At 43.4% G+C, this 15,341-nt stretch overlaps 1 protein-coding gene across 3 annotated transcripts in view; it reads left to right on the forward strand.

Annotated features, from left to right (window-relative positions):
• The window catches only part of colgalt1b (collagen beta(1-O)galactosyltransferase 1b), a 49,147-nt gene that overhangs the window by 488 nt on the left and 33,318 nt on the right, over positions 1 to 15,341 (forward strand). The gene's annotated exons all lie outside the window — the stretch shown is intronic.

Genomic DNA, 15,341 nt, shown 5'->3' on the forward strand with positions numbered 1-15,341 from the left:
GTGAGGGTGAGGAGTGTGAGGGGTGTGAGGGTGAGGAGTGTGAGTGTGAGGGTGAGGGTGAGGGGGAGGGGGAGGGGGGGTAGGGGGGAGGGGGGTGGGGGGGGGGGGGGGCGAATGGGGGCTTTCCTACCCCAAGGACAGGGGTGTAAGGCCAGGGCAGAGAGAGGAGGGAGAGGGTAACAAGGGGAGTGAGATGTGCTCTGCTAGCCCAAAGACAGGCTGTGTCTGCTGAGTCTAGTCAGGGGGGTGAGAAGTGGGGTGAAATAAATGAGGAAGAGTGGGGGTTGGCAATTGTGAGGTGGAGGGCAGTGAGAAATGGAAAATTGGAGACACTAGGGAGGGAATGAGGCAAAAGAGGGATAAAGCAGATGTGAGATGGATTTAAAAAGGCTGTTATCAGTGCATTGGTAAAGGGAGAAAGCAGTGGGTGGTAAGGAGGGCTCTGAATGGGTAGCAATGTAGTTCAGCATAGAAGGAAATTTGGAGAGTAGTGGTAGCTAGGGCACAGGGATGAGGAAGGTCTGAAGGGGATCAGGGAGAGAGCAGGGCAGCAGCTCATTTGGACGAGGAAAGTGAGGTAGGTGAAGGAGGTAACTCATTTTAGACAAATGATGAATAGAATGAAGAGAACTGGGACTGATGTTGGAACAGGGCAGAGTTGAGAGAGATGGGAGGACAATGATTGAATAAATCCTTTCATGTATAGGATTTCTGTTTACTTTATTTTATATCTTCAGACTAATCTGAATTGAACACTGATCATCGTGCATCATAACTGACCAAAAACAATGATGCTGTCATTCTCCTGTTCAACCTGTGATTAGAATCAGGTAGTTTGAAGCCTGAACTAAACATGTTTGGGGGTGTTCATGTATGGACTGATTTGGGTTACTTCCAGAAAAGGTTGCTAAGGTGGATATCCGGTCAGCCAGTTATAACTTAATCGACAGGTACAGAAACTGGAAAATGGCATGGACAGGTGTGTGAACTGTTGTTGCAGGATGATCAGGATAATAATTCCGGCGGTAATTTGCTCCTGCCCCCTCAAATTTGACTTTGTTGTGAGGAAGAGAGGTGTTTCCAATGGACAGAAGTGGATGTCTCAGTATTACTGCCTTTAGCAACTTAAACTGCCTGCTGGAGGTCATGACGGTGTACCTTTGGACTGTCCCCTGTCAATGTTACAGAAGTCAGACTTGGGGTAGGTTGAGGCTATTCAGGGCTGGTGAGGTATGTAGAGAGTCACTTGGTCTATGGTATAGGAGTAGGCTATTCAGTCCCTTAAGCATGTTCTACAATTCGGTTAGATCATGACAATCTAACTGTGTACGTTGTTAATTAGCAATAGCCCGTGAAGGACCATAGACATTTTTTCATGAGGAGCGGCAGCTGTTGTGTTGCTTGAGGGTCTCCGCATCTTGAGAGGCAAGGTAAGGAGGCTGCATGAATTTACCAGAGTCAGCACAGATTTGAACCCACGCTGTTGCTATCTCATGACCTACGCTCAACAGCCAGAGTATTCTTAGCCCTCTCCTCTTTCAACCACACACCACGCTTTGGAATATAATCTGTAGACTTGTGGTCAACCTTGCCATGTATGCTGATGATTTCCAACTCTTCTTCAACCGCCGGATTTTTTATTTTTGCTGGTGGACAGCTTCTTCCATTTCCTGTCTTTGCTGAGCTACACCTACATTCAGTGAAATTCAGGAAGATCAAAGCTGACATTCCAACTGCTATTCTGCACTTTTCATGGAGTCCATTTTCCTAATTGGTCGTTGCCCTAGGATGACCCAGATTGTGTGTTTGAAACCGTGGAGCTTTATTCAAAACTGTTCTAAGGTTCTTGTATATATTCTTTCCATTAAAGGATCATCCACTTCCACTGTCCCACAGCCCATCTGTTACAACTCCTATTCAGCCTGTATCTTCCACAATCTTAAGCTCAATCAAAACTCTGTTGCCCATACCCTATACTGCACAAGAATTATCATGCATAATATTTTTCACTTTTTTCTACTTCCTTGTAATTATCTTGCATGTAATGAATTTAGGTAATTTTAGCCTGAAGTTCATGGGCGCACATTTCCATATCTTTCAAAGTGGGGAGCTTTCTGATGTTTAGTGTCATGGTATAAAGGATAGCAATGTGGCAGCTGTGCCTTCCAAAGTGCATATAATGCAGAATTCAACTTGCAGTTTATTTGGGCCTTTGATGCTATCTGTATTTATAACTTATAAATATTTTATATTTTTGTTGCTGCCTTGAGACCTTTGATAAAATACTCCACACAAGCGTGAACATGTTAGTCCCCCTGAGGTCGGGCTCTATTTTTAAAATGGAAATTCCATAATGCACAATTTAAGCAGTTAATTAGTTCAAAATTTTATAATATGGGAGATTCCACAAAATGTCATTTTTGTATGTTTGTACAAAGTGTCTCTTGTTTAGCAAACTATCTGTGCACTGGACTGGCAAGTAATTTCTAAAACAAAAACAGCAGTTGCTGGAAATGCTTAGCAGGTCTGGCAGCATCTGTGGAGAGAAATCGGAGTTAACGTTTCGGGCCCAGTGACCCTTTCTCAAGTAATTTCTAAATCTGAGAGGCCTCAGAATAGGGTTGGGCTGGGGACGAGCAATAAATGCTGGTCTAGCCAGCAAGGCCCATGTCCCACAAGTGAACCAAGAAAATGTTCCACTGCTGTTGGATTTCCTAGCCTGCAGGGATGGAGGGCATGTTACACAGCTGCTCAATGCTCCTTCAACTAAAAGCTGGAAATTCAGCCATCCATCCATTAAATCATTGTGCTAAGTAAATTTTTTATTTCAAAAATATACTTTATTCATGAAATCATCCATAAGTACGTACAAATCGGTTCTGTACAGAGAGAAAAGAAAAACAAAAAATGTTGGAATTTTGACATTTCTCAGAACTTCTTGCCAGTTGTACAAAAAAGACATATTCCACTTATGCTGGAAAGGAACTTTACAGAGCAAGAAATTCTCAACAGGTGAAACAAAGATCTGACTGGAAGAATTTTAAATTTTTTATTAGCTGCCTTGCATTCCTTTTGCAGATGCGATGTGGAGGTGCCGGTGTTGGACTGGGGTGGACAAAATCAGATATGACACGACACCAGGTTATAGTCCAACAAGTTTATTTGAAATCACAAGCTTTTGTGGCGCTGCTCTGAAAGCTTATGATTTCAAATAAATCTGTTGGACTATAACCTCGTGTCGTGTGACATCTGACTTTGTGGATGTGATTGTGCAAGATTGTTTTTTTTTGCAACAGAACAACTGTATAGTTTCTTCCCACAATTAGATGTTGTTTCAAGAGCTAATTGGGATAGAAAGCATTTTAAACTGATAGTTAGTGGCATCAGCAAGACAATGCTTATGTAAATTCCCAACATTCCTCCTTGTACTGCAAGTAATCAGTTTGTCACTCTATCATTCTACTGGGATAAAATGATGCATTTGAATTAAGTTAATCGGAACATTTGTGGGCTGGAGCCACAGAATCTTCCAGATTGTGATCTCATCGAGCCTTACAAACAGTGGCAATAATTTTGCATTTTTGTAGTGCCTTTAATGTAGCGAAGGCGCAAGGCTGCACCTCAACTTTTCCTGAACAAAATTGGAGACTGAGCGGCACAAGGAGATCTTAGGACAAGTTACCAACTGTTATGTCGGAGGGAGAGGTTTTAAAAGATTTCTAGCCCAGGCAATTGAAGGCACAGTCATCCAATAGTGGAATAATTTGAATTGGGAATGTTTTAGAGGTGAGCTTTGGAGAAGTGCAGAGATCTTAGAGGGTTGTGGGGCTGAAAGTGATTAGGGAAAGGGAGGGTGAAGCCACATGGGGGATTTGAAAGCCAGGATGAAAATGTAACAGTGTTGTTGCCACACTAGGAGCTAACTGGATTATTGTGCACAGAGGGGTTGGTGAATGGGACTTAGTATACATTACACACCTCTCCTGCATTCTCGTGGAGATGTGGGGGCAGAAAAGCTGTCTGACATACATTCCAGAGTTTCCAGCTTTCTGAGTTGTTGATGTCAGACGTATTATTTAACCAAGTGTGACAAGGTTAGAGAGGGTTGGTTAGCTCTGTTGGCTGGACAGCTGGTTTGCAATGCAGAGCGGTGCCAATAGTGCAGGTTCAAATCTCAGGTTACAATGGAGATTCCAGTCTTCTCGACCTGCTTTCTTGTCTGAGGCGTGGTGACCCCCAGGTTAAACCACCACCAGTCTCTCTCTTTAATGTGACAGCAACCCTTAGACAAGGTGAGCAATGAGTCAGGAGTATCAGTAGTCTACATCATGTGGTTCCCAAGAGGCACAGTGGATAGTGTCCATGCCTCTGAGTCCAAGTGTCATCCCAGCACTTGCCCAAGGAAATTAAGTTCATAACGTGGCCAAACAGATTGTCAATTTATAAATCCTTCTGTTACGGGTAATGGTAAGTGCAGTAGAGTTTCCTATAACTGTGTGGTAGCTGCAGTGCAAGAGCCCTCCCATGTTAAAATACTCCACCTTTAGGTTCTTGCCATGGTCTGTACTCTGTGACAAGCAGCCTTCTCACTTTGAAGGATTACAAGAGGGACAGCCCTGTTCCCACTGCTTATTGACATCAATGTCCACTAAATCTGATGGCTGGTGTAACTTTAAGAGCACTTTACAACTCCAGTCTCTCATCCCTCATAATCTCTGAGGTTATTAGCCCAATATTCTGCGACCTCCTAAATCTAAACTCCTGCACTCACCCGATTTTAATCGCTTCCACAAATGACAGCCCTGCTTTCAATTGCCTGTGCTTGAAGTTCTGAAATTCCCTCTCTACACCTCTCCACATAGTTCTTCCCCTTTGTCAAATTGCTGCTTAAAACCTACCCTTTTGACCACGCTTTTGGTTGACTGTCCTAATATCTTGCTGTGTAGCTCGAAGTCAGACTTGTCAGACAAAATCTCTGAAGTGCCCTGGCACATTTTACTGTATTAAAGGTGCTGCATGAATGCAGATTGCTAATGGGAATCAAGCAGCCTCCAAAGCCAACAGAGAAGTTCAGGAGTCCCTGGATGAGGACTGTAGACAATGGAGCTGAACCTACTGACTGCTTCGAAGTGCTTGTTGACAGCATCACTTCATCCATCGGCTTTTCATTCTGGTAGTTGAGTTTGTGCTGTATTGAGGGGGCATTGGAGACTTCAGAGGGCTCTGATCAGCTGATTTGTTTAATGGTAGACCCAGTCAACCTGGCACAATGTCTTGGCTCAATTTGGTACTCCTTTTGTCTATCCCTCAGTGCCATGGAATTGTTCATACCCACTTGACAGGCAATTTAACATCTCAGTGGAAAGACAGCATCAGGTCTACCCTAGAACTCTGTGGGAAGCTAGGGAAGTGATTGCTTGGCCCCTTGCTGAAATACTTGAGTCATTGATAGCCACAGGTGAGGCGCTGGAAGACTGGAGGATGGCTAATGTCGTGCCACTATTTAAGAAAGGGTGTATGGAAAAGCCAGGGAACTATAGACCAGTGAGCCTGACATTGGGCAAGTTGTTGGAGGGAATCCTGAGAGACAGGATTTATGTGTGTTTGGAAAAGCAAGAACTGATTAGTGATAGTCAACATGGCTTTATGTGTGGGAAATCGCGTCTCACTAACTTGATTGAGTTTTTTTGAAGAAGTAATGAAGAGGATTAATGAGGGCAGAGCAGTGGATGTGATCTATATGGACTTCAGTAAGGTGTTCAACAAGGCTCCTCTTGATAGACTGGTTACGAAGATTACACTTCATGGAATAGAGGGGAGCTAGCTAATTGCATACAGAACTGGCTCAAATGTAGAAGACAGCACGTGGTGATGGACGGTTGCTTTTCAGACTGGAAACCTGTGACCAGCAGTGTGCCACAAAGACTGGTGCTGGGTCCACTGCTTTACATCATTGATATAAATAATTTGGATGTGGACATAGAAGCCATGGGTAGTAAGTTTGCAGATGACGACACCAAAATTGGAGGTGTAGTGAGCAGCAAAGAAGGTTACCTCGGTACAGTGGGGTCTTAATCAGATGGGCCAATGGGCTGAGGAGTGGCAGATGGAGTTTAATTTAGATAAATGTGAGGTTGCATTTTGGAAAGGCAAATCAGGGCAGGACTTATACACTTAATGATAAGGTCCTGGGGAGCATTGCTGAACAAAGAGACCTTGGGGTGCAAGTTCATAGTTCTTTGAAAGTGGAGTCACAGGTGGACAGGGTGGTGAAGAAGGCATTTGGTATGCTTGCCTTTATGGGACAGTGCATTGAGTATAGGAGTTGGGAGGTTAAGTTGCGGCTGTACAAGACATTGGTTAGGCCACTATTGGAATATTGCGTGCTATTCTGGCCTTCCTGCTATAGGAAGGATATTGTGAAACTTGAAAGGGATCAGAAAAGATTTACAAAGATGTTGCCAGGGTTGGACGGTTTGAGCTATAGGGAGAGGCTGAATAGGCTGGGGCTATTTTCCCTGGAGCCTCGGAGGCTGAGGGGTGACCTTATATAGGTTTATAAAATCATGACTGGCATGGATAAGATTAAATAGACAAGGTCTTTCCCTGGGGTGGAGGAGTCCAAAAGTAGAGGGCATAGGTTTAAGGTGAGAGGAGAAAGATTTAAAAGGGATCTAAAGGGCACCGTTTTCACACAGAGGGTGATACATGTGTGGAATGAGCCACCGGAGGAAGTGGAGGAGGCCGGTATATTTACAACATTTAAAAGACACCTGGTTGGGTATATGAATAGGAAGGGTGTAGAGGGATATAAGCCAAATGCTGGCAAATGGGACTGGATTAATTTAGGTTATCTGGTTGGCATGGACGAGCTGGACCGAAGCGTCTGTTTCCGTGCTATACAGCTCTGACTCTTATCTCGACACTGCAGCACTATCTATATTGCACTGAAGTGCCGGCTTCTGTCATATGTTAAAATCTCTGGAGGTGGACTTGATTCCATGATCTTGTAATTTGCAGGAACATAGAACATAGAACAGTACAGCACAGAACAGGCCCTTTGGCCCACGATGTTGTGCTGACCTATTATCCTACTAAGATCAAATGTTTTGTCTTCAGCAGCTTTCTGTGGTAAAGAATTCCACAGGCTCACCACTCTCTGGGTGAAGAAATTTCTCCTCATCTCAGTCCTAAATGGCCCACCCTGTATCCTTAATATGTGACACCTGGTTCAAGACTCCCCAGTCATCAGGAACACCTTCCTGTGAAATGATAGAAAAGACTGCCCGTGGAAATATAGAATCTTGGCCTTTCAGCTGCAATTTCACTCTAGGTTTTCACTCCAGACTTCTTGCTGATGTAAAGGAACCTTGTCCTGAAGTGAGAAGTAGCATCATAGGAGCAGAGGAGTCCATTCAGCCCATCGAGCCTGCTCCACCATTCAGATCATAGCTGATCATGTGCCTCACCGCTACTTTCCTACACACTCTATGTCCCTTGATGTCATTACTCTCCAGAAATTTATCAGTTTCTGTCCTAGCATGCGTGTAGAGCAGGTAATAGGAAAGGCAAATGGAAAGTTGACATTTATTGCTAAAGGAATAGAGCATATAAATGGGCAAGAGTTGCTGACCCTGTATGAGGCTTTAGTGAGACCGCACCTGCAGTATTGTGTGCAGCCTTGATCCCCTTACTTGTGGAGGGATATATTTGTGTTGGAGGAGGTTTACTAGATTCATTCTAGACTTACAAAGACAGATTGAGCAGTTTAGGCCTATATTTACTGGAGTTAAGAAGAATGAGGGGAGCTCTAACTCAGTTAGATGGTAAGATGGTAAAAGTAGTTGTAGAAAGGATATTTCCTCGTGGGGCAATCTAGAACGAGAGGTCATAGTTTTAGGATAAGGGACGGCAGATTTAAGATAGCTTAGGGATTATTTCTCTCAAAAGGTCATGAATCTGTGGATGCGGGGCACTGAATAAATTTGGAGAGAGATTTTTCATCAGTAATGGGTGAAAGGGTTATGGGGAGTGGCCAGGAAAATAGATCATCCACGATCATGTTAAATGGCCAAACAGATTTGAGGGGCTCAATTGCCTATCCTGCTCCTAGTTCTTATGTTCTAAACATGAATTGAGCCTTCTACAAGCCTCTGTTGTGAAGATGACTGAAGATTCACCTCCCTCTGAGTGAAGAAATTCATCCTTGTTTCACTCTTAAATGGCTTACCCTTAACCTGAGATTATGGCCCTGGGTTTTAGACTGACAAGCCATGGGCTATATCTTATCAGCACTCACCCTGTCATGCCCTGTGAGAATTTTATAAGTTTTAATGATAAGAGCTCTCATTCTCCAAAACTGCAGAATTTGGACCCAGTTTCTCCTCGATTTCGCTTAAGATGAGCCTGCCATCCCAGATATTAGTCTGATGAGCCTTCATTTTCTCATACTCATTGGAATTCAGAAGAATGAGGGGAGATCTTCTAGAAACACATAAGATTATGAAGGGAATAGATAAGGTGGAGGCAGGGAGGTTGTTTCCCCTAGCAGGTGAAACTAGGATTAGAGGGCGTCACCTCAAAATAAAGGGAAGCAGATGTAGGACTGAGGTCAGGAGGAACTTCTTCACCCAAAGGGTTGTGAATCTGTGGAATTCCCTGCCCAGTGAAGCGGTTGAAGCTACCTCGCTGAATGTTTTTAAGGCAAGGCTAGATAAATTTTTGAACAGTAAAGGAATTAAGGGTTATGGTGAGTGGGCGGGTAAGTGGAGCTGAGTCTCAAAAAGATCAGCCATGATCTTATTAAATGGCAGGACAGACTCAAGGGGCCGGATGGCCTACTCCTGCTCCTAGTTCTTATGTTCATTTTACTCTATCTGTAGCAGAGTGTTGTGTGAAAGCCAGATGTAACATGCAATGACATAAAGTTGACAGCACTGAAGGTGGCTGTTCAGCACATAGAATTTTTACTGGCTGTCTGCAAGAGCAACTCATCTGGTCCCATTCGCCTGCTTTCTTTGCATAGTCTTATATGTAGACAGAGGCCTCCATTCTTTGGTATGAGGGAGAGAGAGAGAGACAGAGTTATTACACTAAATCTTTTGAGCTCCTTTACATAATTATGCATAGTTTCAGATGTGTTTCAGTCTGTGTGACAAAGATTCTTGGGGTTGGAATAAGTTGTCTGTTCTCGCTCCCCCTCCTTCCCTCTGAATGCCAGAGTATAACAGCATGTGTATGGTATTGCATACGAGATGGGAGAATCGGGTCTGGAAACTTCTCCTCTTCGTAAGGCTTGCAGTCAATTTCTTGTACCATTACACCGGATTGTCATTTAAATAATTCTGCTCCTGCCTGCACATCTTTCTTAATCTGAAAGAATTCTGTATATCCCAAATTAGCAATGACTTCGACATCATTTGATACTGAGATACAGAATTAGTTCTGCTCATGTTCTCACAAGTTCAGACTGCTTCATGGTACTGTTTTGAAGAATTATTGGGGGCTGCAGTTTAGGTGGAATATTCCTCTGAGGTTACATGTGGAGTAGTGACATCTGATCCAGAACATGCTAATACTGAGTTAACTCATTCACTGCCAGTAGCAGGATCTGGGAGAGTTTGGAAACTGGCTAATGAAGCATTATTCAACCACTTGTTTTTGATGTCCCTCCCATGGAGGGTCAGTGCTGAGGTATTCGTACTGGGGACAGCTGAGTTGCCAATTTGGAATTGAGGCAATTTCAGAGTGTGGGGACGAACAAGACTGGTCCAAGGTTTTACAGCAGATGTGTAGCTCGGATTGTGGATGCTGTGGTTGGTTGGTTCGCCAAGCTGGTTTGTTGTTTTGCGACGTTTCATTATCCTGCTGGGTAACATCATCAGTGCAGCCTCCGATGAAGCGCTGTTGTGTTTTCCTGCCTGTTATTTAAACTCTCGTGTCTGTTGAGCTGGATTACCTCACTTCTGGTTTTCCTGCGTAATGGAGGGTATATGGGATCTAGCTCTGTGTTTATTGATGGCTTTCATAGTGGAGTACCAGGCTTCTAGGAATTCCCATGCTTGTCTCTGCTTTGCCTGTCTCAGGACCGTGGTGTTGTCCCAATCGAACAGGTAGTTTTCCTTACCTATGTGGAGATGAGTGAGTATTGGTCGTGTCTTTTTGTTGCCAGTTAATGTTCATGTACCCTTGTGGTTAATTTCTTTCCTGTCTGTCCAATGTAATGCTTGTCACAGTCTTTGCAGGGAATCTTGTATAAGACATTGGTCCTGTCCGTAGTGGGTCTTTGGTTCGGATTAGCAGTTGACGTAGGGTTGATGTGGGTTCGTGTGCTACTGTGATGCCCAGTGGTTGTAGGAGTCTTGTGGTCAGTTCAGATGTGTCCCTGATGTAAGGTAGCGTGATGAGTGTGTCGGGGCATGCAATATCTTCCTGGTGTTGTTTGTGTAATAGGCATCTTCTGACCCAGTTTTTCGGGTATCCATTGTCTTTGAATACTTGGAAGAGGTACTGTTCTTTTTGGTGTAGTTCTGTGTTGCTGCAGTGTGTTGTTGCCCGTTTAAATAATGTTCTCGCGCAACTGCTTCATTTGTGTTTTACGGTGGTTGCTGATGAAATTTGGTACTTGGTCAGTGTGTGTGGCTTTCCTGTGTACCTTTGTTAGGAATTCCCTATTGCAGGAATGCAGGACCCTTCTTCAGACCCGACCCGAAACGTCAACTTTCCTGCTCATCTGCAGTTCTTACTATTTCTGGTGTGATGTAGGCAATTGTTTAAGAGCATGGAAAGAACAGTAGATTAACAGTCTATGGATAAAAGTTTAAAAAAATGACTAATGCCACTGAAGGATCATTTGTTAGCAATGGATTGGCAGTCATCTGGAGGGGCGTGATTGGGTAATACTCATGAGGGGTGGGTGGTAGAATCATACATTACAGATGGCCAGTTATGCCCATGTTGGCCTTTGAAAGAACTAGCCAGGGCTACACCTCTTCTTGTTTCTCATTTTTTTTCATCCTTAGGATTTTATAGGATTTATGTGTAAAAACAGGCCATTCAGCCCAACTAGTCCATGTCTATAACTCTTTTATACCCCTCTCAAGCCTCCATTTTTCCTTATCTGAATCTATTACTGTGCCCTTCGATTCCTTTCTTGCTACGTGCTTGTCCAGTTTCCTCATAACCACATCAATGCCATTCACTTCAACCACTCCCCACCCTTTGGATAAGGAAGTTTCATTCGGAATTCTCTGTTGGATTTCTTGGTGACCATCTTATAATCATGGCCTCTAGTTCTGCTCTCCACCACAAGAGGAAGCATTCTTTCTGTGGGTCAACTCTATCAAAGTCTTTCAATGTTTTAATGACCCCTGTTGGGTCACGCCTCAATTGCCTTTTTCCAAGAAAAATTGACAAAGCGTGTCAGTCTTTTCCTGATTTGTATATCTCCACAATTTTTTTCATCTTTATAAATCTTCTCTGCTCTCTCCCTAAAGCCTTTTTTATAACATGATGACCAGAGCAACACACCAAGTATATTTACAATTCCTTTTTGAATATTATTGTGTTGCTACTGCCTTGACACGCAGCACCTTCCCAACTCAACCGAATGTGCCCAAAGACACATTCTTCTTATCCTGCTGCATCATCTTAAAACTGTACCCAGTGGTGACCAACTCTTCTGCCACCTGAGACGTTGATTCTGGCTTACGCAACACAATGATCCCAGGAGCGTGGTGACAATGGAGCATACGCTATGGTCCAAAATCACCCTGCTCACCCCCAAATCCCAACCACCAGACAGTTTGCCATCACCTGGCGAATTGTTGGCAGATAAAGGTCAGCAGGGAAGGTGTGGCTGACATGGCGGTGTTGGGTTGGGTGATGGCTAGAGAGGACATGGTATGGCCCTCATCTAAGCAAAGATATTATTTCATCGGAGGCAGTTCAGAGAAGGTTCACTTGGATGATCCCTAATATGGAGGGATTGACTTCTGAGCAAAGGCTAACACATGGGAGTTTAGAAGAATGAGAGGTGATCTCATTGAACCGTATAGGATTCTTAAGTGGCTTGACAGGGTCAATGCTGAGAGAGGATGTTTCCCCTCATGGGGGAGTCTATGACCTGAGAGCGCATTCTCAGAATTAAGGGACCCAAAATTAAGACTGAGATGAGGAGGAATTTCTTCTGAAATTTGAGAGTCTTTGCAACAGAGACGTGAGAGGACAGAGTCCTTTTGTGTGTTTAAGGCTGAGAGATTCTAGGTCAAGGGTTATAGGGAACAGGCAGCAATGTGGATGTGAGGAATGTCAGATCAGCCATGATCCTATTGAATGGTGGAACAGGTTAGAGGGGGCCAAACAGCCGCCTCCTATCACTATTTCTTATGGCCTTATGGTATAGTCACCTACCCAGTGCCACTGCTTTGACCTTGAAGGTGGTATGGTTCCTCTAGATGCGGTCTTTAAACTTGATTCGTGTTTCATTCAAAGATGCTTTCCTTTTCACTCACATGAAGGATAATGGGAATCTGGAAACTTGGCTCTTCGTAAAGTCTATGCTGCACATCAATGTGAATTTTTAAGAGACAGATTGATAAATTTTTGTTGAGTGGGCAAATCCAAGCAATCGGGGTCAAAAATCGGGTGGATGGAGTTGGGGTATTACCATAATTAATTCTTCACTCTTTCACGGACTGTGAGCATTGCTGGTTACCCAATGTTTCTTACCCATCCCTAAGTGTCTAGAGGACAGTTAAGTCATTCACAATGCTGTGGGTCTGGAGTCACATGTAGGCCAGACCAGGTAAGGATGGCAGTTTCCTTCTGTTAAGGACATTAGTGAACCAGATGGGTTACTGGAACAATCAGTGTTATACATTCACTACAAAGTCAGCTGTTAACTCCAGATTTTTATTGAATTCAGATTTCGTCACTATCCTAGTGGGATTCAAGCCCAGGATATTAGCCTCGACTTCTAGATTGTCCTCATCCTGTGAAGAATAAAAACATCGCTGGCTAGGCCAGCATTTATTGCTCAACCCTAATTGCTCAGAGGGCATTTTAAAGGTCAACCGCATTGTCGTAAGGCTGGAGTTACAAGTAGGGCAGGAGGGCACTTTCCTCCCCTAAAGGTCATTAGAGAACCAGATGGGTTTTTAATAGACTCTTAATTCCAGATTTTTTTTTTTGTGTTGGATTCAAATTCCTCCATCTGCTGTGATAGGAATTTAACCTGGATAATCACCTGGATCTCTGGATTAACAGGTCAGCAAGAATACTACTAGGCCGTTGCGAGTTCTAGATTGCTAGATATTACACTACACCACCACCTCCCCACGTGGAACATTTGAATAGACTGAATGGCCTGCTCCTGCTCCATTCCTATTTGCCCTTTTTGCAGAGGCATTTGTAAACTAGGGCCAGCATTGATGGGATGGGTTGAGATGGGGGTATGGTGGTCGTGTCACTGGACCGGTGGTGTTCTGGGAGTATGGTTTCATTATATCATTGTGGCAGCTGGCAAAAATCAAATTCAATTCATAACATTTGGAATTGGAAGTTAGTGTTTAATGCCCACAAAATCTTTGTGAAAGATTCTTGACTGATTATTGAAGGTCGGCAGGAATGTGGTAATGAGGCCACAGTAACATCAGCCAGGCTCTTATTGAATGGCTGAACAGGCTTAAGGGATGGAATGGCTTGTGCCTGCTCCATTTGATCTAATTGTATACAAAGGATCATTCTGAATGCAAGTTGGTTATGTCATAGTGACTGCAATTTTTCATTGACATTTCAGTCATTTTAAGATCAGGAAATGTGCTTTGTAAATGTAAGCCTTTGGACTTTCATTGCATTGTATAGCCATTCTACCCTACCTGGTCTGGCCTCTGTGACTCCAGTACCGCTCTGTGGCTGGTTATTTCTGGCCTCTGAATTGGTCCAGCAAGTTGCTCAGCCTCTACATTTTCTGAATAACCGGGAAACAAGCAATAACTATCATTTTCCCAATGACGTCCATATCCTGGAAATTTTTCTTTTTAAGAAGTCTGGGATCTTTTGATTAAGAAGTAACGTTCCTGTTTATTTCAGGATATTAGTTTTCAGTTTGATTTACAATGAGGGATTCAATATGTTGGGCTAGTGTGAATCTCTAGGTTTAGAATTCCTTTGCCTTCACCCTCTTCAATCCACATTCTTTAAAGGGAAATGTTTCAAAATGTAGGAACAAATATTATGTCTCGCTGGCAGGGCGGTTGGAATATGTAGCAATAATTGTTTAACCTGAGCCACTTTCTGTGTCCCACCTTGCATTTAAAAAGACTTCTTTATTTCTTGCTTTCTGTCTTGCCTCTATAAAGTTATTTATGTCATTGCTCTGTTGGCAGGCAAGGCAAAGGGAGGCCTGAAAATACTTGGATTGCGAATGTGTCTTTTGAAAAAAGTCCTGAATTAGCTTATCTACATCTTTTGCTGTTTTGCAGTCCTTTCAGTATATGTTGTGGCTCAGGTAAGTGGGACCTGAGTGTAAAAGTCAAAGGCTGACTCTCCAGTGCAGTACTGAGGGAGTTCTGCACTGTCAGAGTGGCTGCCTTTTCACTTGGGACCATAAACTGGGGCTCTGTCTTCTCTCCCAAGTGACCATGATGCCATTTCAAAGAAGAGCAAAGATGAGTTTTCCTCCCTGTGCTGTGACTAATAGTTATCTCTCAACCAGTGTCACTAAAACAGATGATCTGGTGAATAACTTATTACTGTTGTGGAATGTCCCTATGCATAAATTGCTGCATATCGTAGATGACAGCAGTGACTATATGCTTCCAACTGCATTTCACAGGCTAACACATGCTATGGAATGTTCTGAGGTTGAGAGAGTTGCTACATCGATGTTCTTATTTTAAACTTTGGTGTCTTAAGGAATCCTGCCCACTCTCCCTCCTCAATTAATGTGAATTGAGTAGGAGAGTGAGGTGGGAAAGCTCAACACCAAGTCCCTAGTGTTTTAAGTTTGAGGTTCAAAAATTACAACGTGGATGGGAAGCTAGGATGATTTGTTTCTCCTTGGCTCCCTTCCCAGCAATCCAGCATCCTGGAGTTTACCATTGACTAGAAACTGTTTGGAACTAGTAATATCAATTCTCAGTCTACAAGGGCAGGTCAGAGGCTCGGGAGTTTTGCATTGAGTAACTCACCACTTCAGCCTTCATCTACAAATTAGGAGGGTCATAGAGTCATTGAAATGTACAGCTTGGAAACAGACCCTTCAGTCCAATTTGTGCACATCGACAAAAATATCCTATATAAATCTAGTCCCATTTGGCCCATATCCCTCTAAACCCTTC

Source organism: Rhincodon typus, chromosome 38 (assembly GCF_021869965.1).
Source record: "Rhincodon typus isolate 14 chromosome 38, sRhiTyp1.1, whole genome shotgun sequence".
Lineage (NCBI taxonomy): Eukaryota > Metazoa > Chordata > Chondrichthyes > Orectolobiformes > Rhincodontidae > Rhincodon > Rhincodon typus.